We start from the raw sequence: 25,410 nt of genomic DNA on the forward strand, positions 1-25,410 counted from the left end.
CTTGTGTTAGAGACTAGGAGAGGTGTATGGATTCCTAAGACCTGTTAGAGTTTCAGGAACATATGATGCCTCTGCACTGAGAATACTCCACAGTTTACTGAGCATGAAGAGTATTCATGGTATTCCTAACCAGTCATGGTTTAGTGTGTGAATTGTGTTTGCATGGCAAGGTTTTAGTCGTGTGGGGCCACGGGGACAGCTTCTGTGCAAGGCTGCTAGAAGCTTCCCCTGTGTCCAGCAGAGGCAATGTCAGCCGGCTCCAAGACTGACCCGACACTGGCCAAGCCTGAGCCCATCAGTGATGGTGGTAGCGCCTCTGGGACAACATATTTAAGAAGACAAAAAAACCCCTATGCAACACCAGCAGCAGCACTCAGAAAAGCAGAGTGAGCCTATGCGAGAGCAATACCTCTGCAGACACCAAGGTCAGTGCAGAAGGAGTGGAAGCAGGTGTTCCAGGTGCTGGAATGGAGATTCCCTTGCAGCCTGTGGCAAAGGCCACAGTGAGGCAGGCTGTCTTCCTGTAGCCCATGGAGGACCCCATACTAGAGCAGGTGGATGCCTGGAGGAGGCTGTGACCCATGGGAAGCCTGTGGTGAAGCAGATTTGTTGGCAGGACTTGTGGACCTGCAAGGGACCTACGTTGGAGCAGTCTGTTCCTGAAGGACTGCACACCGTGGAAGGGACCCACACTGGAGCAGATCATGAACTGCAGCCTGTGGAAAAGACTCACATTGGAGAACTTCCCAGAGGACCATCTGCCATGGGAGGGATCCCACACTGGAACAGGGGAAGAGTGTGAGGAGTCCTCCCTCTGAGGAGGAAGAAGCAGCAGAGAGAACATGTGATGAACTGACCACAGCCCCCATTTCCTGTCCCCCTGTGCTGCTGCAGGGGCAGGAGGTAGAGAAAATCAGGAGGAAAGTTATGTCTAGGAAGAAGGGAGGGGTGGGGGGAAGGTGTTTTAAGATTTAGTTTGTATTTTCTCATTATCCTACTCTGATTTGATTGGTAATAAATTAAGCTGATTTCCCCAAGTTGAGTCTATTTTGCCTGTGATAGTCATTATTGAGTGATCTCTCCCTGTCCTTATCTTGACCCATATGCCTTTTATTACATTTTCTCTCCCCTGTCCAGGTGAGGTGGGGAGTGACAGGGAGCTTTGATAGCCACGTGGCATCCAGCCAGGATCAACCCACCACAGTGTGTCTCAAGCAGGGTGAAACTGGATGTCTTTGTTTAGAATGAAATAAAAGCTGCAGTGTGACAGGCAGTTCAAAAAGAAAAATGCTTGCTTGAAAAGGGTGGACATGAGAAACATGCAAACACTGGGTAAAACAAATGAAAGCAAATGTATTTTAAAAGAAAAGTTTGGCTGCAATGTGAATACTTGTCCTTTCATAACATACAGCAAGGGACTGCGATAAACCCAGTGTTATTCTGCCTCACTGATGTATACATTTTAGACTTATACACAAGTGAGTTCTTCAAGTTGTGTCATAAGCCTTGAGACTGCTCATTTTGAATGTGTCGATCTGGAACATGTAACTGTTGATAGCATATCTGTTTGTTACCTTGCTTATTTAAGTAGCACTTGCATCTTCCAGAAGAAAAACAGAACAATTAAGTTGGTCATCAGGCAGTTCAGTTTCTGCTGTTAGAATGGCAGGGGGTTCCACCTGAACACCCTACAGCACTTTACCCATTGTATTATATTTTTTGCATTTGGGGTGCTTCTCCTTACCTTTGGTTGCCCCAGAATTTCAGCTGCCATTATCCTGTTGTCGACATTTCAAACAAGCACTGTTTCCAATCCTGCCATTTTTGTTTGGAAAGAGATTCCCAAGACAAGAATGCCTCTATCTCCAGCCAAACCCATCTTATTTTTGCCCCCTGTGATGGCTACAAAAGCTGCTGCAATTGTTATGTTACTGACATGCAGAACATTGCTTAGAATGGTAAGACAATATCTTTGTTGCCTGTACTGCTTCATCTGGATCTTTCCATCTGTTGATTCCTGTAGCCTGCAACACATTTTCAGCCAGGATTGTAATTTTCTTCTGTATTTGTAAACAAAGCAGAGCTGGGACTCCAGCAGGGATCTTAACCCTGGTAAACAGCACCAGCACCAGCCAAAACCAAAAGAATGCAAGTGGTAGAAATAGTTTTGTTGGTTGACTATCTGTTTAATGGAGAAGACAGTAAGTATTTTTCTTACCTTTTTTTTTTTTTTAAATGAAGTAAATGGTGTTCCTGGAGGCGAACACTGCACAGAAAGGATTTATGGCCATCTTGACATCACAGGCATGAAGTTTAGGAGTTGCTTGAAGTTTTTTTGAGGGAAATAGCTAAATGGAAATCATGGTTTTCACAGTGAATTAAATGACAGCTGGAATCTGTGCAAGTAGTCTTTAATGAATGGGAAAGGAAGTGAAGGGACAGGAGGGTAATATATATGAGTGAACACAGGAATGAAGAATTGTCTAAAGTAAGCAAATGGTTGACAGAAAGATAGTTATATTAAGTAGTGAAACAGACAGATCTAGGAAGAAATAAAAAAAAGAAAGGGTTTTGAGGGAAGAACAATCAGAAATTAGAGACAGGTATTGGACAGTTAAAAGCATCAAAATTTGAAAATGTTTAAGATGCCTGTCTTTTGAAAGAAAACATGTGAAATGAAATTAAATAAATTGAACGTACAGTACTAGCAATACATTAAAAAGCAGCATAAATAAAACAATAATAATAGAGATTTTTTAAACAAAACAGTCAAAAAAGTAATTTTTTTTCTTTCTGCAAAGAAAAATGTGGAAAACCCAGAGTTTTACAATTATTACTGTAGGTTTGTATTAAAAATATAAGAAGGAAACTGATTGCATTTTACAGTATTGTAATGTGGAAAATGTTCATCAGCTAAATTGAAAAGATATAAAGTTGGTAAACTATTGGTGAGAGCTGAAGCACAATAAACAAGTGTGAACTGTGTTACACAGAGGACTATTTTTCAACTTACAAAACTATCCCATTTGGTGGCACACGTGCAAAGATGCAGTTATTCAAACACCTTCCTTTGGAAACATTTATTCAAGATTGGATTGACCATATCTGTGGGGGATATTAACTTGGTATATAAGAGCATGGTAACAACAGTTGATATTCTGCACGAGGTCCATGATTCATATAATCCAATCTCTCTGAATCATCACCAGACATTTAGTTTAGGAATATTAGAACTAAAGCAAGCACTGAGTAATACTTTTTATATATGGATACAGCATTCACTTATTCACTAACATAATGCTGTTTCTCCCTTACTTTCCATTTCTTTCCTAACTTTGTTTTTATTTTGCTTGTTGGTTTGTTTGTTTTTTAAATTCTATTTCATGCCTCAGCCAATCATTGAACAGTTCTCAGAGAATCTAGAATGGTGGTTCTCTTTTCTGAGAAGTAACAGTTAATTCAAAGGCCAGCTTTTTTTTCCCTGGATACCCTTGGGAAGAATTATGAAATGTTTAAAAAATACCCCCAAACAATAAAATGAAAGAAATGAAATAAAATGATATAAAAAAATGAACAGTGCCACAGGAATGCATATTTCACTCCCCCAGTAGCTTTATTAAGAATCTCATAAAATACTCATAGTTGGGTTTTTTTGTTTGTTTGTTTGCTTTTTTTTTTTTTTGGAAACCTTGTTAAAATGAGTTTGTGACAAGGGGCTTCCAAAAAGTAGGAATAAATCCACCAGGCTTATTGTATGGAAGGTGCACTGTATGTGGCACAATGACAGTGTAGCAAGACTATATAGAGTTTGTGAAGAATCTCTGTAGTCTACCATGTAGTGCCTATTCTTGCTTTTGTGATGAAACAGCTGGAGAGGACATGTTTCAAAGAGTTTTGCTCCCTTACTCTGAATTTTGCAGCTGAAAAGGTCAACTGAACGTTTAGCATGGGCGATTATACACAAAAAAGTGTTTACAAAGACAAAGAAAACAGGGATATAAACACAGAGTAATTTATACATTTTCACAGGGACAAATTCTGCTCTCAGTTATAGCTGAGAAACAACCTTGTTAATCCAATTAATATTACCCAAGGGCCAAATTGGCCTGATGCTGAATTGGCCCCTTCTTTTTTAAATAACATGTTTATTTGGAGAGGCAGCTGTAGGGTAGTCTTAAATCAGAGGTTAATAATCTAATTGTGTTACATTTCAGGCTAATAAAACTGTAGCATCTGAGTGTGATGAATTATTGAAGATGACAGAAGATCCTGGGTGAAGTAATAAAAGACAGATCATAAAGACAAACTTATCACAATCAGTATCACTGAGGTGATGCATGGTAGCTTATGATTAGTTTTCTGTGAGGGAAATTGGAACAGCTACAGTCCGTAAAAAAGAAAAGTGATAAAGTGAAAAAGAAACATACCGGATTTAAATGAATACAAAAGGTCAATACAAATAGTAAGGTGATTTATTGAAAATTGCTTTGGTTAAGGATCAGTGGTGTCACAAAGAACACTTAGAAATCATATTGGAGTTGCGGGTTTCTGGAGAGACATTGTAATTTCTGCTAGCAAATCAAGGATTTACTTCCATTTATAAAAGCAATAGGTGCATTGTGAAAATGCATATCATTGTTGCAGTGGCTTCACATTAATTATTTTTACAGGAACAGGTTTCAAAATTGCCCAGCAATAAAAGAATATAGTAAAAAACCTGAAATGCTTCCACAAGACAAGACAGTACTGTATATAAGCCCGAAGAATTCAGAATACAGTAACATTTTGTAATGCAAAAGATATTAAAAAATGAAATGGGAATTTTGGGGAGAACTAAGGTGTTTGTTTTATTAACTTTAGTGGGTTTGTGATAGGCCAAAGTTTAATTGTGAGAGTAACTGCATGCTAATGAAAAAATAGCAGAAGCAATTAATAGAAGTACAAAAGCTTTTGCGTGACAGTAATTCTGTCTCAGAAATTAAAGTCTTTTAAAGACTGTTAAGAATTGTCTGCTTCTATCTTGTAGGGAGAACTTGGTCAGATTTATGCTTTAAAGACATCCTTCTCACCATGAATCCATATTTAGGCAGATTCCCAAGCTGATGGTTTTCTTGAGAGAAAAAATTATCTCCAGCTGAAGTGATTTGAAAGATTCTCATTAGGAGTTGGAACAGGCTATGTGTATGTAATAAGGTAGCCCATCATATCTCTAGCTGGTTAACTCATCTCTGCTGCTTTTTAAATTAAGTTTTTGAGTGCTGCCAGATCAACCAGTTTCAGTTGCTAAACATGCCATCAAAGAGATTTCTAAGCTAGATGTGCGAGAACAAGGCAATCTGGTTTAAATAGCTGATGCTGAGCAAAATGTAGTAAAACAGAGACAAAACTCTATAAACAAAGTAAAAGAGCATCAACTCAGAATAAAATTAGCCTCACATCCTATCTTGCTGTTGTTCAAAGTAGCACTTTGGCAGATGTTAATGAAAGTTGATTTCTATCAGTATAGGGAGGGAATTTTAATACAGATGAACAGGGAGGAGCATTTCACTCTTGTGGTGTGACAAACTATTTCCTTTTTGTGCCTCCCCCTCCCTCAGTTCTTGTGTATAATGCTATCCTTTCCCCACTTACACTATTAATGCTGTTTTCTGGAATAGAAAACATCTCCTGGATTTTTTTGCCTTCAAAACAATAGATAATATTTCCAGACATTAGGAAAATTGTATGTTAAACACGTTCTATAGCTGAAATGGCCTCAATACATTTATTTGTGGTGCAACAATACTGTAAAAATCTTGATGCAAATAGCAACACAAAGTTATGGGGAAGCAAACCAAATGATCATGGATCTTTAACTGGTACACTTTGTCTCAGTGTCCTACTGTATGCAGGATCCAACCACTGCAGTGGCTACCAAGCTCTGTAATTTTGGGTTTGGAGATTTTCCTACTTCACCACATTAATTAATGTCTCTCAAGCTTCAGTTTCATGTAGTTCTGTTCCTAGCAATGATTGAGGTGGAGGACTAAGAGAATCATTCACAGAATTGCTATGCTTTTGCAGAATGAATTCTCAGATATTGTTTTCATTTACATTTCTTTTGAAATAAGTGAAAAAGGGTTGGAAGGTTTCCTGAGAAAGGGGATGTGTCATTTCTTCATTATACACCTTAAAAATTGGTGTATAATCATAGGTGAAGAAGCAGCCAATTTAGGAGTAGTTACAATGCTCACATATTTACATTCGTATAAAGTTTAGCTATCTTGTTTTCTGCTTCTGAAAGATGAGAGCAATCAGTCCTTAACATCTGACATGTGTAATAAGATACTGTGCTGCAGCTATGTTATGTATTATTAATTAAGTTTTGATAATGTTGTATACTGTAGATAATGCTGTAGGATACAGGGGGTGATGGAAGTAGGGAAAGTTCAAGCTAAAACCAACCAGAATCAGTTTCAAAGCACGTAAAAGAGGTAGTTCTTCATGCAATGGGTAGTTGATTAGTGCAACTCCCTGCCAACAGACGTGGATAGCAAAGGTCTATAGAGATTTAAGAGGAAAATGGAAAATTTAATAGAACAGAAATTCATTGAAGCTTACTTAATCTATAGAAACCATTTATAGCTCATGAAAAGCTGAAAATACTTGAAGGCTAGAAGGTTTTAGGAGAGACAATGTATATCCTTGCCCATCCGTACTCATACTTAGGCACCTGCCTGTGATCCTTACCAGAGAGCAGGCTCTGGGCTTGACAGGCTTTTCCTGTCATCTGGGGTGGCTTTCTAATGTCCCTGTGTTTTAGGAATCAAAGTTTAATGTTTACTGAATACACCAAATAATGTTCATTTACCATATATTAGATGTAAGATATTACTTGCCTGAAAAAGAAAAATACTCCAGAAGTATATGTAGTCCCTCATTTTCATCTAATGTAATATTGAATGAAAGAATACGTGAAGTCATTGTGTCACTGTCTGTCTCGCTGTAAACCATAATTTAATTAGCAGGAAAGCTTAAGCTGAAGGTGCTTAGAAGTAAGATTTTTGTATGGGAATTTGAATGCTCTGCTTTGTAGTGCTTTCATTTGCCCAGAGTGGGTAATTAGTGTTCTCTAAATGCCAGGTTTTTTTACTGGGACATCTGAAATAGAAGCATTAGAGAATTTTGATGACATTACATATGCTTTTTCTAAAACAAAAAATTTCTTCAGCTGAAAACGTGATACAAGTGGACAAATCCCAAGTGCCTTACAGTGATGATAGTAGAGGCAGAAGGGTCCACCCATAGATAATAAACTGTGGCACTGGATTCCAAATATGTAACCCCGTCAGCTCCATGTGTAGCACACTGAAGGTTTTCCAAACATGAAACATGTGGTCAGTGATATATCATTTTGAATGCCTTTCTGATAGCATCCCATAACCCCATGAGCAATTTTTCTGCCTTGATATGATAAACAGTGCCATGCATTATGGGGTGAGAACTCTCTGATTTATGAGAATTTCAAAGGAGCAATGTGTACTTGTTCATTTGGTGTATCATATGATCATAGAATGGTTTGTGTTGGAAGGGACCTGAAAGGTCACCTAGTTCCACCCCCCTGCCTTGGGCAGGGACACCTTCCACTAGACCAGGTTGCTCAAAGCCTGGCCTTGAACACAGCTTCTCTGGGCAACCTGTTCCGTTGTCCCACCACCCCTACAGTGAAGAATTGCTTCCTAATATTTAATCTAAATGTACTCTTTTTCAGTTTAAAGCCCTTCCCCCTTGTCCTATCACTACACATCCTTGTAAAAAGTCTCTCTCCAGCTTTCTTGTGGGCCCCCTTTAGGTACTGGAAGGCTGCTAAAAAGTCTCCCTGGAGCCTTCTTTTCTCTAGGCTGAACAAGATATGCAAGAAGGAATTCTAGAAAAGCTTGTGTGTCTTTTGCTTTTGTTTGTTTTGCTGAAACATTACAAAACTGATTTATAATATTTAAAACCTACAAGAAAAAAAATGCAGCATTTCGTTCTTTCCTGAAGTCTGGTTCAGACTCCTTAAAATTAATGGGAACTTTGATTTTGTTTTGGTTGGTCTTGGATCAGCCTTTTAGTTATCAGAAAATAAAGATAGGTTCTTTTATGGTCACAGAATATTAGCCCAAAATTTTATATTTGCCTCTGTACTTCAATATTATGTTTATCTGTCTTAAAACATATTCTATTTTAATGCTTATTCTGCATTCTGCATGTTTAAATGAATTCTTTTACTCTTTTTTCAATTACTCATCTCTAATGTCTACTAGGGTTCTTCCACTTCATGACCCTAATTCCTTTATTTGTGATTTATTCTCTTCTTAAAAATAGTTATTCTTTTTTGTCCCTGTAATACCTTGCTTATGTGTAGAAACATTTGTAGAACGCTGAACTTATTTCACTGTAGTATTTATGCATGAGGAATTATGTGGCAGTGAAGTAAATGGTGAGTAGATGGAGGTCATGTCTTTACTCTTTCCTTCTTTAAAGCAGGATCCAGTGGGTGTGATTAGCAGCAACTTTTAGTTCAGCATCTGCATTTAATCAGAAGTGATTTCCCCATTTTCTAGACTGCTTAGTGTAACACTTCACCACTTCATCTCTCTTCCCTGTCAACTAGGCAATAAATGAAAGTTTTCTAATTTTTTCCTCCTTTTTTTGGCCAACCTTGGTAAAACATAAATATCTGATTTTATGTAAAAAAGTGATAACATAAGTAAAGCAAACAACTAGACAAAACTTTTCAACTCCTTAATTTTTTGTACAGCATGGTGCAGTAGTGACTCAGCAACACGGAATCGGATGAAAATGTTTAAATAATTACCTACATTTAGTTTTAAGTTTAAGTATTAATTTCAGCCTACTGTAATTAAAGGTGCAAAAGAGCAGTGTTTTCCTAATTTCTGGCATAACAATGACTCATGAGTTTGCATTAAGGAATCCTCAGCCTTGCATCTCCCCTCCCCAAACAAAAGTGCTTAATCTGCTCTTCCATACAAGCAGTGGATCAAAAGCAATTCATATAACCATGGGAAATCACACAAAGCAGTAATAATTTAACTATATAAAGCTGAAAGAAATTTTTGCCTTTTTTGAAGAAAAGAACCCTTCCTTTTCCTGTATAAGGTTTATAGCCACAAAAACTTTGGCATTCACATTCAAATGTAGGCAGTTCTTCATAAGGTAGAAATGTGATTTTATTTTTTTGTTTTGTTTAGTTTTTGCAATCGGACACTGGACATGAGTTTGGTTATGTTGAAAGTAAAGATGGATAAAATATCTTTTAAAATGATCTTTTGCACGAAAATCTGCCAGCAGGTTTTAGTATTAGGCAATTAATAAATTAAAAATTAATTTCCTGTTGCTTTCTTTGAGTTAGTCTCACATGAGATTTGTAATTACATTCTGTTGCCCTTCTGCTTCCCATGTCTTTGCTTGCCAATCATGCCCAAATACTATGCAAAGATTTTTGTGCTATATGTAACACATATAAAATATCATCACCACAAAAGTCAGATTGAATGGGCCCACCTGGCTCTACCCAGAAGCTGCAGATCAGAAATGATCAGTGAAAAAATCTCAGCAATTCTTCCTTCCTGTAGGTGAGGGGTTTGCATGATCCTGTGCAGATCGATACCAGACTGAGGTTAATTGCCTGGTCACTTCCAGATCATGGGAACTGGGGAAGTTTCCAAGAAATTAGTAAAATAGGGAAAAAATATTCAACAAGTTTAGAACTTGAAAGTTCAGAATCCTGTGTCAAATAATACAGTTTTAATAGATCTGTTGAAGAACTGTCCTCTGTCCATGAAAACAAAGGATTTTAAAGTGAAGTGCAATAGGAACATGAGGTAAGTGTTCCTTACACTTAAGTTAAAACAGTGAAAAAATACATGCCAGCTTAAACAGAAGTATTTTTCACTCTGCAGTATATTTAAACAAGCACAGACAATAAGGCAGCTAGTATTCCTTAAAGTCTAGCACAGAATTGATTGATAATCATATTCAGCACCAAAATCTTTTTTTCTCTCTGAAGAGTTTAAAAAGGGTAAAATAACTGTAGTTCATGGTTTGTGAAATACAAATTTTAAGTGTTGTCTTTAATGAGATTGTGTTACAAGCTACACAGATTTTCCCATCACTGAACTTAGAGGCACAGATGAATGTTAATATTTACGTTAAGGAATACCTGAGGGCTGTTTTTAAGGGTGGGAAGAGAGAGGTATGCATGGTGGTTTCTTTTATTTAATATATAGTTTTCTTATCTTTTAAGATACTCATTACATCATGTAAGTGGCTCAAATTAAAGTTATTCTGCTACCTTGTGCCTGTAACTTGAAATACCATATCCTCAGTTGTTTAATTTATTAAATTATCTATTATATTGATAGTCATTCCACTTGGCATTTGTTAAAATGCATCTAGTATACTGTATCCTGTTTTAGACCCCTCTGCTGTAGAAGAGGTAACTCTTGTACCAGAAGCTGAGGTCAGATATGAGAAATTCTTTTTTCTTTACCTTCTGTCTCACCCTTGAAGCATTGAAACAGAACATGGAGGCGAAATTTGCACAGCTGCTGTTCTTGTGCCTAAACATATTTCAAATTTTGATGAGAGCAGCCCAGGGATGATGAAGAATGTTGTATATAATCCAGAAGAACAAAAAAATATGACGACTCTAACGTTTAGATGACACAGAAACTCTATTTCTGTGCTTCAGTGTTGAATAGATCCCACCTTAGATACCCTTTTTTAGCTCTTCTTAAATACCCTCCTTTTGAATGTGGTTTTTTTGTTTGTTTGTTTTTTTATTTACTTTTTTTGAAATGAAAAAGGCATTTAGTTCAGAGGAATCATTTACTAGGCACTTGCAGTGACCATGTGTGCCATACTTGTTTGTGACTCGTTGTTCAGTCTATGTGAATAATTGACTTGTAGCTCTCTTCGAGATGCTTCTAGAAAGGTCCTCCTGTGGACCTTTAGACATGAGATGTGATATTGGAAAGCTGAACTCTTCCATTAGTCTCTTCTTTCCTGAGGGTTTTGTAGTGTGATGTCCATCACTTGCCCAGACACACTGTTGTCTAGTAGTAAAAGACTGTATAACCCATTTTAACTGAAAAGTTTCCTATTCTGACGTAATTAAAATGAGTATAAATGGCTTATCATAAGAATTATTATACTGAGACTTTGAATCTCTGGGCCTTCCTAATTACCTAGTTTTGATCAGATTATGTTATTTGAATTGCTAAGTGCTCAGAATTCCCAATTTGTGGTGTCTGGGTTTAGATATGTTGACATTAAAGCATCACTGATTTTATACTTAAATAGGATAGAAATAGTGAGATATTGTCTAGTCTCAGTGTAACCATAATAATGAAAACAGTAAGATAATTCAAATACCCAGGATCTCATTCTGTTTCAAGTATTTTGAGAAATGCTTTATATAGCTTTATTTGCTACTCTATACTTCAGATGACCTCAAAAGACCTATTCTCATCGAAACTAGCTTTAGATCTGTCCCTGTATTTGTACTTGTATTTGTAGCTATTCCTAGCAGGAACAGTTTGAATAACTCAATTGTTAATGAGTTATTAGCAATTAAGTATGCTCATAACTCAATTAGCTTTTAAAATCATGTAAAATATGGGCAGAATACCATCTTAATAACATTAACTTTCAAGCCATATTCTACAGCAAAAAATTATTTGTGCTAATATTTATAATAATCATAAATTACTGCAGTGAATCATTATTGTTTATGATATGCCAAATATACAGACAAACCATTCCTTCATAATCTCCAAATTGCGTTGCACTGAATTAGTTTTGCTGGATGAACTACCTTCATCTTGCATTTTATATAAAACCACATTAACTAAACTTCCCAACGGTGTTTTCCTGTGAGTACTTTTTTAATATTAAGAGATATCAAGGGTCATGCTGGATAGAGACAGCTTTAGAAGATGTCTGTTTAATATAAGAGAATAAAAAAGCCTTCATTTTTGACTTGGCAATTAAAAATTCCATTAGAGGCCTAAAGTACTGGTTTCAGTACTATTTTGTATTTTGAACAGATTTTTGCTTTTGAAACTGAAGGGCGAAGTCCCGCTCTCTATTGACAGAAGCACGTCTAACACAGAAGTAAGTACAGATCAGTCAGACAGTGAGAAATATGGGAACCATTATGGAGCAGAAGCTGTTTTAGGAAGTGGCTGTGTCTGGGGAAGCTGCTGATAGAAAGGAAAAAATTGTCCATTCATATTACAGAATTCATAGGCATTCATAGGTACGGAATGACAATATCATGTAAAACAGAAACCAAATAATTTGTATGGGCAGAAACCGAACACCATATTTGTACAAGAATATACATTTGTAAGCATTTTCTTACATTTTTATCCTGAGGAGATGCTCAGCTGGCATGACACCCCTTCCCTCCAGCAAGTTGACTGAACCACCCAGCTTTGTTGTTGGCACACTTGCTGAAGGTGCACTCACTCCCAGAGTCTATGTCACTGATAAAGATGTTAAACAGTGCCAGTCCCAGTATCAGCCCCTGCAGAACACCACTTGTCACTGGTCTCCACTTGGACATTGTGCCATTGACTGCAGCTATTTTGAGTGTCACCATCCAACCAATTCCTTATCCACCAAGTGGTCCATCCATCAAATCCATGTCTCTCCAGTCTAGAAACAAAAAATTTACATGGGACAGTGTCAAATGCTTTGCACAGGTCCAAGGAGATGACATCAGCTGCACTTGCCTCATCCACCAGTGCTGTAAACCTGTCATAGAAGGCCATCAAATTTGTCGGGCAAGACTTACCCTTAGTGAAGCCATGTTGGCTTTCACAAATCATCTCCTTATTTCCCATGTGCCTTAGCATAGTTTCCCAGAGGACCTGCTCCATGATCTTGCTTTTTAAAATGGGGGTTATGTTTCCCCTTTTCCAGTCTGTGGGAACTTCACTGGGCTCCCATGACTTCTAAAATACGATAGTGACTGAGACAATTCATCTGCCAGTTCCCTCAGGACCCATGGATGCATCTCATCAGGTTTCATGCACTTGTGCATCTCTAGTTTCATTAGATGTATCAGCCCTTGGTGTCTATATTTCAACAATAGCTGGTGTAGAAAGACAGGACCGCAGGAGCTGCCTCAGGCTGAAGACCATTATATCTATTGCACTGTTACAGATGTAGCACACTTACTACCTCTAGCAACAGTTGCGTCCTAAAGATATAAATATTTATAATACAAATAATTGTATTGAGCCTGGAAAAGAAGGCTTATGTAATCAACAGTTTGCTTATATGCCCTAGGATTGGAAATTACTCGCTAATTTCAATCACATTTAGAGGAAGGGAGAAGTCTCAAAAATAAGTGTGTTTCTATGAATTTTACAAATACAGCAGCTGGATGTGACAGTGGAATTCCAGTCATTGCGTCCCCAGAACAAAGTGGAGACAGAACTCAACTGTTACATGTTTTATTTGGAAAAAAGATTGCTGTTGGCCAGTCCTTCAGACCAGCCCCGGTACTGCTGATTCCCTGGTGAGGATGTGGAATACGTGTGTTGAATAACACTGTTACCGAAATCTCGGAATGAAGAACTTATCGACACCAATGTGATGTAGATAAGCAGACACTTCTTTATTAATGGCCGGGTGCGTGAGCGAGTCCTCTCACGATCAACGCACGCCAGGTCTCAAAATCAGACACCATATATAGAACTTATTCATACATATTCATTACATATTCATGCATAACCATGATATTTCCCATAAATCATTAACATATTCTCTTCCTATATCCGATTCTGCGCAGTAGAGCTTAGAAAGGTCTAGAAATGGGTCTGGGGTACGATTCGGGTAGGTGGTATATGAGTCGGTGGTCGCGATCTCCCCCTGCCAGAATTACCTTTTACTAAAGTTCACGGTTTCTTGGCAGGTAACTACAAGCTGTTCCAGTCGACTCTCCCCAGTTTCCATTAATCTCATATTCTGACATTTCAATACACTTCTACATACAGAAGACTGGTCAAATACAAAGAAACCTTTCAAACCCTAAAGTTATTACCTAAGTTTTAACAATGGTTCTAGCCCCTTCTTCTAGCCTTGGTACAAGACGTACAGAAGATCTCATAGCAGCTTTTACTGTGCAACTATAAGTTTCATTAAAATATTTCTTATCCTTCTATTTTTCAATTTTATAAAATGATTTTATAAAATCAATTAATCAATCAAATAAAGTAAATCAATCTTAACTTATTAACAAATCGATAACAATACAAGGGAGCAAAGAACACAAATTTTTCTGCAACAAAACTTCATTAGTTCTGCTGACCACTAAAACAGATCCTAATTTTTAAGGTATCTTTCTTAGCCAATAGTCAGCAAGTAAATGATTAGCCTCAGTTTATCTTTGACATCACGTTGGACTAAGGTTATCTTCTTGGATAGGGATATGGTTGATATGATTTCTAATGATCTTACATGAGACTAGAACAGACTGGCAGAGAAGCTACGCAAATTGCCTTTGAGGATGCTGTATCTATACTCTAGACAAATCACTGACTTCTGTTTACAGTGTTTCTTGATGTGACTCAAGCTCTATTCTATTCACAACATTTCATATAGCATTAAGCCTAAGCTCTTAAAATATGCAGTCCTAGTGAAAGGGACCTCTGCAGGTGTGGCCTGTTGCTCAGTGCAGAACTCAGGTCAGGCCTGAAAGCAGGACTTAATGCAGGACTCCCACCACTTCAGGCTCTTGCTCAACACAGGTTAGATCAGGTTGCTCAGAGCCTTGTCAGATTGAGTTTTGCAGCCCCCAAGAAAGGATGTTCTACACCCTCTCCAAGCAACCTTTCACAGTGCTTCAGCACTATCATTGAGAAGAATTTTTTCTTCATGTGCAATTACAATTTCCCTTGTTGCACCTTCTGACCGTTATCTCTCCTTCTTATGCATCTCTCTCAAGATATGGCTAGAATGCACCTTTCAGTAGCAGAATCTGCAATTAAGTCTCCTTCAGGCACACACACGAAGTCTCCTCAGCTTCTCTAGCAGCATGTTCTCCAGTCCCTGACAGTCTTAGTGGCTGGCTCTCTTCTAGATTCTCTCAGGTCTACCAGTACCCCTTTTGTACAGGGTGAACTGTCCAAAGCTAACCCTACTGCTCCATGTGCAGCGTCACAAGTGTCTAGTACAGCAGCATAGTCACTTTCATCAGTTTGCTGGACACACTTATGTTAATATAGACCAGCATATTTTTCATCTTCATACTGCAAGGGTACGCTTCTCATGTTCAAATATGATGAACATCTCTTATGCCCAGTTTAGTTGTTACCAGACACAATTTTCAATAAGCACTGAACAGCTTCTGTCTCAAAGGGAGACTTTTTTTTTTCTTTTTTTTTTTTTTTTTTTTTCACTCAAGCTAAAGCATACCATCAAACTGAAACACTAAACGAAGTTGCTAATCCTTTTGAGGTGTTTTAGCCTGTGTACACATAGATTAATGTAGAGAGCTGAAGACGTTATTGCTGCTGCTTTTGCGTATTTTGTCCCTTTTTAGAGTCTGTACGCTATGTATATGGAATTTTATTCATCTGAGGCTGACATGCCCTGACTTCATAATTTTATATGAGTGTTCCCTCATAATTTTACACTGCTTTGGGGGTCTGGTTTACGAGTAAATTTGCAGACAGAGAACTCTGTTCACCTGAGGAGTTGTAAATCCTGGGTTAGGAACCTTAGCTGAGCACTTCTGTTGAGACATTTTGCCAGCAGGCTTGTTAGTGAACAATTAGAGCCCCCCTGACTGGTTGTTGCTGCCTTTAAAAATGCACTTCATGAATATTCTGCTTTGAAATGTTACATCTGCCATGTCTGTTGAGCACTGAGCTTGCTCTCAAGGCCAGCTTCACCTGCTGTCAATGCTCTTAACTGGCAGGAGCGTTCAGTGTGTTTCACCCTTTCCACTTTGGTAAGACAGATTCCCTTACTGCGTGCATAGATCACTTATTTCCCAGTAGCCCCATTTCATGGCAGTAGACAGGGCCTTGGTCATATGTCAGTAACATGGGGAGACAGGTGAGAACAAAACCTAGTGTTAATGAGCTTCAGCCTTAGTGTTTCCTAAATCTTTTGATTCTATATATTTAGTTGTATTATGTGAACTGGCATATTTAAATGATGTTCAAGCTTCCTTGGAAAGTTTTTTTCCTTCCGTTTTTGATTCTTCTCATTAAAATGACAGTACCTGACACATCATCTCTGTAATTGTCATCCATTCCAGCTTCACAATCATGCTTCCAGCTGTGTTTCCACTGAGAGCATTATCTTCTGAAACTGTATGTGTGGCATTTCCCAGGAATTGGCTATGTACAAACATTAAAGCAAGTAACTCAGTGTCACTGTCTTCCAAACAGAGCAGAAGCACTCTTAAATTGGTATTGACATTAACATACATCAGAAATTGTCACTATTTTTACTTTGAGATGCTTATCTAGGATCAGGGAACACTCTATCTTAGGACTTGTATGGGTACAGTGAAATGATAGAAGAAACAAGTTTATTCAGCAATGATTTGTGTAAGTAAGTGGGATATATGGGTACCTAACATAGGACCTGTATAGGACCCTTAATGAGGCACATCAGCCACATGCTCTTCATTTCAGCCTTATACAGATAGATAACAAATCAAGAACAAAAATCCTTTGGAAGACCTAGGAAAAGCAAGGCATGCCCCTGCTTCTGAGGCTTATAGAGTTGCAGAAATCAGAGCTGTATCAGTTTCATCCAGGTGCTGTGAATGAACTGCTTCTTGCTGCTCCATCATGTATTCTTAATTGCTAGTACTACTTACTGCCCCACTGGCCTGTGGACATTCATCACATCCCTGCCTTCACTCAGAAACCATTTCAAGTATGGCAAAAATGAACTTCATTCTCCTAATGTCCTGCAATTAGGAATTTGCTACAGGAACTCCATGCCCTGTGGCTAAGTGTGTATGAAAAAGAATCTACATCCTTTTATGAATAGAAAATTAACAGTTCTAAGATCCAGATTTAATTATGACATGGAAGGAATGTTATATTCAAGTATTTTCTTATTTATATACTGTCTGCATGAAACAATTTTTTCATTTTTATTTAGATATGTGCATTTTCGTCATTAGCCACAAGATGGGAGTATTGACCTTTAAGGCTGTGTTTTACTTTTTTTTTTTTTTTTTCTTTTTCCTTCCTTGTGCTGTTCCAGGCAGACTTTGAGAAAATGGTTTTGTTCCCTCCTGAACAAGTTTTCAGCAATGAATTAAACTGTAGAGAGCTTCTGGAACGTTTAGAAAATGTTAGTCAGCCTTTTTCACAACGTGAATCAAGGGGCAAATGTCATGTGTACATTAAAAGAATTTCTAGTGACTAAGCATCACATTTCTCTGATATAAGTTTCAAAGCAGTTATTTTTCAGTTCTGCACTGACCTGACACCTTTTCAGATTATGGGTTCCCTTTAGTGGTCTCACTAGGTTGTAAGGATAATTGGAGTAACAGATCAAAACACTTCATGCTGCATTTACAGGTCATATGTCTTTAAGTCTGATAGAGCACAGCTTATGTGATAAAATGACCAGTTCTGAGTAATTTTGGGAATGAGAACTCATGTTAACAAATAGAAAATCCCACAGTTAAATTTTACTACATGGGTAACTGGAGGACTACTTTTCCTGCCTTTAGGCTTATGAGCATGCAGTGATGTTCTATTTGTCATATAGTGCCTATGAAGGCACTAAAAGAAGATAGACCAATCCCAGACTATTGATTCTAAAATTTCTGAGCATTGAGGAAGTTCAGATATGAACCTCCTTGGCCTGTACTCAAAGGATTCAGAACTTTCGGTAAAATTTTACCTGCACAGAAGCTATGTGACCCATACTGCTTTTACGTCTGAAACACATCATCTCCCAAGCTGCCCTTTTTGTTTGTTCAGGTTTTTTTGTTGCAACAGCAATCCTCCTCTTCTCCTTCAGTTAAGGAGGGAATCATTTTACTAAGGAGTGTGTAGGAGGTACTTGCATACATTGTTACCTCTTAATGGAGTTTGTATATATATACAAATGTTTCTGAATAGCTTTGAAAAAGTGTAAGCAGGCATGTGTTTATTTTAAATCATCTGTGGAAAGGGAAGAAGGAATTAACTTAACCAGTACATGGTGCGTGCAGGTATTAAAGCAAGAGTATTCAGACAAAACATAATTTCCAGTTTGGCTCATTAGATGAATGTTATAAACAAGAGTTAATTGATGCATTTGAAAGGTAATATCCTAATACATTTTCCAAAGAATTTGGCCTCTATTCAAATACTGAAAAGAAAAAGTGGATCTTTTCAGAAGCCCAGTACTTGCCATTGAGAAATTTTTATTCAGATTATATTGTGCATTATTGTTCTTTCAAAAAAGTAGCATGCTAAATTTCATTCTGTTTTGTTCTTTTCCTTTAAAAACTCTTACAACTGATGCTGGCTTTAAACTAGTTTATTGATATTAGGGGAGAAGAACCCCTTTATTTGTATAGATAATACTGGTAAAAAAAATGGATTAGGTAAATGCATTGGTAAGCCCCATCTTTTCAGGGTTTTTCAACTGTACCTACCCATAAATTGTTAGCCGACTTTTGGCTGCATTTTAACAAGCTAAAATCGCGAATCTTCTTGCTCCTGTATTGCAGGTACACTGAAAACTTTTGGACTTCTATTCCTTCCATATCTACAATAAGGAACACAAAGACTGAGTTGACTTGTGGCAAGCAGTAACGAAACTGCAGCAGATGTATTCATGCTCTCCCTGTATGCCTGGGCCTCCTGTTAAACCTGAAACCTTGTCTTCCTTCACTGTGATCCTGCTAGGAACTTGCTATTATGGACTCTCCAAGGATAAAAGAGACAAGTCACGGATATATACAAATAGCTAAGGAAATATGCCTTAGACATAGTGCTACATTAAAGAAATAAAAAGAAGTGTCACTAAGAGGAAGAACGGACATGCAGCATTTCCACGGCAAATAGCGTGCTGCTCCTTTAGCAGAAGTGAGCTTGGAGGAATATGCTCTCTGCCTCTGTTCTACAGTTTTCTCTGTTTTCTCCCTGAGTGCACTCACACTATGAAAAATGGGTGATACCTTTTTTGTGCTACGTCTTTACTCCTCCTGTATATTCAGAAAAAGACCTGTTTGCCCTCAGGTCAGTAAAACATTTATTTTTGTTTTCCATTTCTGTTAACAGTGTAAACTGTACAGTTATTTGAGAATCTTTCCCTTAACGTCCTAAACCGTCACAACACAGTTTACTGACTTGCAGTCAGTTTAATCCTCTCCAGTCTCTCACGCAGCACTAAGGTAGCTTCTGAAAGAAGACCCTAGAGACAGCAGGTTTCACCGAGTGGTCAGTGCCTCCCGAATGTGACACTCCTCTGCAGTGTGCTCGTTTAGGCTTTCCTGAGGCCCTCCTAAGTCATCTGGTGCATATTTATGGAGGATAGCTCGATGAGTACAGAAAATTTAAAATTAATTGATGCCTGGGTTAATTCCTTAGCTGGGAACTCCTGAAGAAAAATAGAGCTGATTTTCTTTCCTTTCCCAGTGTATTCTAATGGGGACTTGGAGTTTTTAGATATTAAACTGCCTGGTAGGAAGGCAGCCAAAGACCTTTTCCAGCTATGAATTGTTTTGATTAAATGAGGACTCCTTTGATGTACATGTGAAAAAATGGTTCAGACAATATGATACTGGAGATGCCACTTTATTTAAAAATGCTATCTGGGTGAAAGAACCACCTTATAGTACCAGACTGTGTTACTTCTCTAACAATTTCAAGTAATATCAATGGTTTCTACATACAGTAAAATTGTAAGTAATCATAAAAATCATGCTCTTATGAGCCCACAGCCCTGAAAGGCTGAATTCAAGTCTATTTCCATTCTCTATGATAAGATGGGAGCAAAAGGAAAATCGCAAGCTGGTGAGACAGGAGTGGCAACTCTCTAGGCGATGTCTGGATCAATAGAGAGTCATGAGAGGTTCAATGTGCATCTCGTTCATTTGGGGATTTATTAACGTGCTTCTCATTGCCTCATGTAGAAAACTTTCCAGTGGATAAGTTGACTTTTGTGTGTTGTATTATAAAGAAAACAATTCCATGCAAGCATTTTGTAGAGGTCCCTCAGCACCTACCTCAGAGCTCATGAGACAATTCAGCCAGGTATTGGATTACTTCCATCTTTTTGCTCTGTCTTATTTAGAAGCCCATAAATTTCAAATGCACTGGCAGTCCCAAGGAAGCCAATGGTCCTTGTCGTATGTGCTTATAGGCTTAGTATCTAAAAGGGTTTTCTTTCTGTATTCCTGAGATGTTACCCTAATGTGAGATATCATGCAAGGACAACACTGATGACATGTAAGGTTCCTTACTGCACTTGAATTCACCTGGTTTATTTAGTTATCTTATCACAGCAAACTTTTTTTTTTGAGTAATATTTGCCCATGGATTTTGTTTTTCAGTATGATGACAAAGTATGTTAACAAAGCAGCATCACAGAGGTGTGAAAGAGAAAGGCATAAAAGCATGAAGAGCTCCAGAGGCATTTCTGAATTCAGTCTGCAGTAGTGATTGAAAAGTGGCAAGAAAGAATTCTCTTCAAAGGTCTAACAGAAACTGCGGCAAAATGCTGGTAGCATTTTTGATTCACTGAAGGCTGTGGGTAAACAAAAGTATTTCCCATACCTTGAGGAAGCTCAGGAGGTGTTGGCATATTTTTCCAGTCTAAAGTAAAGCAAGAGTCTCACTTGATATTGTGTATGTTTAAGATAACAGACTGTTCTTCATTTAGAAAGATGAAATTCTTTATCACAAGTCCTTTTAAAAAGAGTAAAATTATCTTATCAGAAGTATATTTGATATTTTTAAGCTTAAGCAGCCATCAGTAGAAATTAATCTGACCAGTTTCTCCACAACACTTTTTATGCCATACACTGATCTTTTGGGGTCTCCATTAAGAGTAGCTGTTGTGGTTTTCTAACAGTGGCTACCATAATATTATAATAACAAATCTATAATGCACACCTTGTGGAGGTGAAACAGCAACATAAGGTGTTTCTGGTCTTAGTATCTCCTTTACAATGTTGTTTCATTTTTTTTTCTGTCCTCAGGTAGCAATCTGGGTGTAGCTGCACTGCCCAAGAAGCTTATCTATATATACAGAGGTCACGTGTCATGTGCAGTGATGCCTGTTGTCTCTACACCTCCCTGGAACAGTCAAGGCACAGCAAGGGAGGGGACAGGGAGAACGAGGGCTGGAGTGGAATGGGAATTCAATTACCTTTCTTTTGTAGACCCAACCTCATCATAAAAACTGGTCTGATAATTTTAGCTTTAATCATCCCTATCTGAACTCTCTTTGATGTTAAAGATGGGTTACTCATGGCCCTTTCTTGTCATATTGCTGGCAAGCATCACTAAATCAGGTAGCAAGATGCAGACCTTTCAGGAAACCCAGACATGGAGAGAACAGTTTTTTCCAGCCCTTGAAAGTACATGTGATTGATCTGTTTGCTGTACAATTCCCCAGCCCCAGGCTAGGGATAAAATTTCTTAGAAGAGAAGCAAACTAAATCAATTCTCTTCTGTTGCTTGAGTAAAGTTGGTCAATAGCTGATATTTTAAAGCACCTCCATCAACAATTTATGAGATTTATTCAGTTTATGCGAAAGAGCACTCCATAATCATCAGTACACAGTGATGGCCCAACAGGGTGTTGCTAACTGGATATCATTTAATAAAAGTTTTTCAAGTGCTCAGCATGCTTTCATCAGAGGGTGATTTTTGTTTTTATCCTTGTTTTGTATGAACATTAGGAGGTAATCAAGAAGTTATAAAAGTTGATGATTTATGAAGCTCTTGAAGTGGTGGGTGAAATTGTAGGCTGGATGTAATGCTCATATTGATCACACTGTTGGTAAAAGCACGATAAGACTGTTGACTGAAAGTACTATTAAAATAAATTTTATGACAGGTTGTTAAATAGAGATTTAGTATTATTTTCATAACTGGATTTTGGTTAATAGAGGTCTTGGTCAACAGTGGAGTGCACCGTGTTGGTAGAGGCATAAACCTCACAAATATTACCAAAACTGGTGGATAGTCCTGGAGTGTTTTCAGAATTAGGAATGTAGTTATGTAGTTACCAAATCTCCTACACCGGTTCTTCAGTTTCTTAGATTGACAGAAGTATTCTTGTCTCTTACACTAACCTTTTGAAATTTTTGTTCAATGATCATGGGTTCTACCCTTCTGCTCCTTTGATACCTCAGTCTCCTCTTGCTTTGTAGATAATTTTTTATACAATTCTTCTACTGTTTTTTCCTTTTCCTTTTCTCACATCCTGAGACTACTTTGATTATTGCCTTTCTTGTTCCAGTTTTGAAAACAGAATGGAAAACAAAATCATGATTTGTCTTTTTGCATATGTAGCCTCATACCTGTTCGTTCCTTTAGCACTTTACCCACTATATGGATAAGACATGTTGGAAGTACTTTCCAAACCTACAGGTGTTGGTGTGTCTCTATTCAAAGGTTTGGTTCCAAAAAACCACAGAAAGAACAGACTGGAAATATTTTCTATAAGCCTGTTACATACACAGAAATTCTACTGTATATTAAAACTAGACTAAATTTGTGATTAAAGAGTAAGAATAATATTTATGTGTGTTGCTGTTACACTTTAAATATATTATATAGTCTGTCCTGAAGCATGTAAATAAGTACAAAAGATTAAAAAGTAAATTATTATGTAAATAATGTAGGGTGTTCCACAATATATAAATTATTAAAGATTATTCTTATGATAAAAATAAGTTACTTGTTCAAAAATTAATGCTCTTTTAAAATGCCAGATTTGCCCATCTTGTTTTAAATCTGAGATAGTAATAATCTTGAATACATTTGTATTTAATGTAAACTCGTTCCTCTTTTGATAATGAAGAAACAATAGTGAAGAGTAACTTAACTGTACAGAATCATCATATAATGGTTTGAGTTGAAAGGGGCCTGAAAGATTATCTAGTTCCAATCCCCTGCCATGGGCCCCTAGGGACACCTTCCACCAGCCCAGGTTGCTCAAAGCCCCATCCAGCCTGGCCTTGGACACTGCCAGGGATGGGGCTTCCACAGCTGCTCTGGGCAACCTGTGCCCGTGCCTCACCACCCTCACGGTAAATTTCTTCCTGATATGTAATCTACATCTATCCCCTTGTAAGCTCTTCCCCCTTGTCCTATCACTACAAGCCCTTGTAAAAACTTCCTCTCCAGCTTTCTTGCAGGCCCCTTTGGGTATTGGAAGGCTGCTCTAAGGTCTGCCTGGAGCCTCCCCTTCTCCAGGCTGAACAACCCCAGCTCTCCCAGCCTGTCCTCACAGGAGAGATGCTCCAGCCCTCTGATCATCTTTGTTGCCCTCTTCTGAACTTCCCTCGATGGGTCCCTGTCCTTCTGACACTGGGGGCCCCAAAGTTGAGTGCAGTACTCCTGGGAGGGTCTTATAAGAATGAAGTAAAGGGGGAGAATGACCTCCTGAGGGAGAGGCTGAGACCTGCTGGCCACACTTCTTCTAATGCAGCCCAGGATCCAGACAGTAGATATTCTGGGGTTTGTTAGGTGCATGCATGTAACGTCAGTTTGAGAGCAAGAGACCTGTGAGTTAAAAAGCCAGAATGTTTCAATCCTTGGGTTTTCTGAGAGACATACAGTGAAAGCCTAACAACACAGAGAAAAAACTGTAGACATTAGACATTAGAAAAAAATCATGAAGAATAACATAAAGAATTGGGGAAAGATTGGCTTAAGAATGACCTTACATAATATTCACTTAAATGAGCTTTAAATGGCTGGCTGCATTTATGGACTTTAGACAATTCTTTGGAAACTCATCTAAGCAATATGGGAGTTCTCATGTTTTTATTCATGATGACATAAATGATAACACTGATAAGCCTAAATATTGAAGGGGAAACTAGGAAAGAGTATTATATCATTGTTAGATTATTATTTTTTCTTAAATTGTAACAATTAACTGAACCATGTTTTATAAATCAACTAAGCCTTGTCCTCTGGATCATTGATATAGCTTGAGTCTTTACAGGTACAATGACCTGTCAGAGAGTTGCACCATGTTCTCCTTCTAAAGGTCCTTTTTCTCACCTGAACAGATGTGAGAAAAATCTTTTGTGGTGTATTAGAAAATTGGCAAAAACTTTTCTATGTTTATGCACTGGACACGGATCTTTTTTAGCATGGATTCCCACATGATACAAATCAGGACAGCTATGTTGAAGCCAGTGGAGCAAATCAATCAATACTGGCTAAGGGTTTTGTCCCCAGTCAGTGTTTTGATGGGAAGACAGAAAAGGGACACTTTTCACTGTCACGTACTGAAAAACATCATGTGTCTTACTGGGTCAGGCTAAAGACTGCCCTTTGGAAAAAAAAAAAAAAATCACTGCCTCTTGGCTAAGCAAAAGAATTGTGCAGTTTTGAGTACAAACAATAGAGCCTTTGAACTAAAGATGTGCAGGCATGAAACTGTTTATTTACAGGGAAAATGACCCACTTCTCTAGGAACATGACCCAGTTTAATCTGCTAGAAAAAAATTGAAAGCTATTTGACCTAAATTTTTTGAAGCAAAAGGTGTGTGGCAAACAGAGAACTGTCCGTAGAGTTCATGAGGCAGCATCATTTACAGGTCACTTGCTCCAGAAGTCAGACAGGATTTTGTTTCTTTCAGTAGGCTGTGATTAGGAACATTACCTGAAGAACTTCCACAGAGCTTTGATCTGTGGTGTCACTCTTTGGCAGCTGTCTTAAGGATGCAACCATGCTGTACACACCAGTATCACTTAAGTTCGTTCAGAGTTTCAGGACAGGCTGAGATAACATTTGGTGATAATAAAGTACTTTCCTCAGACGGATGTGCAGAGACAGGAAGACCTGACTGTTGACCTGTCAGATCTGAGATACTTCAGTTAAAGATTGATGTTGGTATGGTTTTCCCAAAAGCTTAGCCTACAATGCCACTGCCTTTAGAAATGGGTACAAAAAATTGTACTTTGATTAGTTCAGATGGTCAGTATGGTGGAAATCTCATATGCTTATTTGGTCTGAAGAAATTCATGCTCCCTTGTCCATGCAGAAGTCTTTCCTGGGAACAGACCTGCTTTGACTTTGACCTATTTCTTGCTCTCTTCATCAATGTACTGAACCATCAGAGACAGTCAAAACTGAGTCACTACAGAAGTATTTGTTCACAATATTCCAATGGCAAGTCTTTCTGTGCACTCTTCT

General features: G+C 38.0%; 1 long non-coding RNA gene across 1 annotated transcript in view; it reads left to right on the forward strand.

Moving 5' to 3' along the window:
* LOC119141840 overlaps positions 1–22,862 on the forward strand; it is a 44,099-nt gene extending 21,237 nt beyond the window's left edge. The window contains exons 2-3 of the long non-coding RNA XR_005102055.1: positions 18,752–19,262; positions 20,579–22,862. This is a non-coding gene — a long non-coding RNA (uncharacterized LOC119141840). The remainder of the gene's footprint in view (positions 1–18,751; positions 19,263–20,578) is intronic.
* Positions 22,863–25,410: the final 2,548 nt, after the last annotated feature.

Source organism: Falco rusticolus, chromosome Z (genome assembly GCF_015220075.1).
Source record: "Falco rusticolus isolate bFalRus1 chromosome Z, bFalRus1.pri, whole genome shotgun sequence".
Taxonomy (NCBI): domain Eukaryota; kingdom Metazoa; phylum Chordata; class Aves; order Falconiformes; family Falconidae; genus Falco; species Falco rusticolus.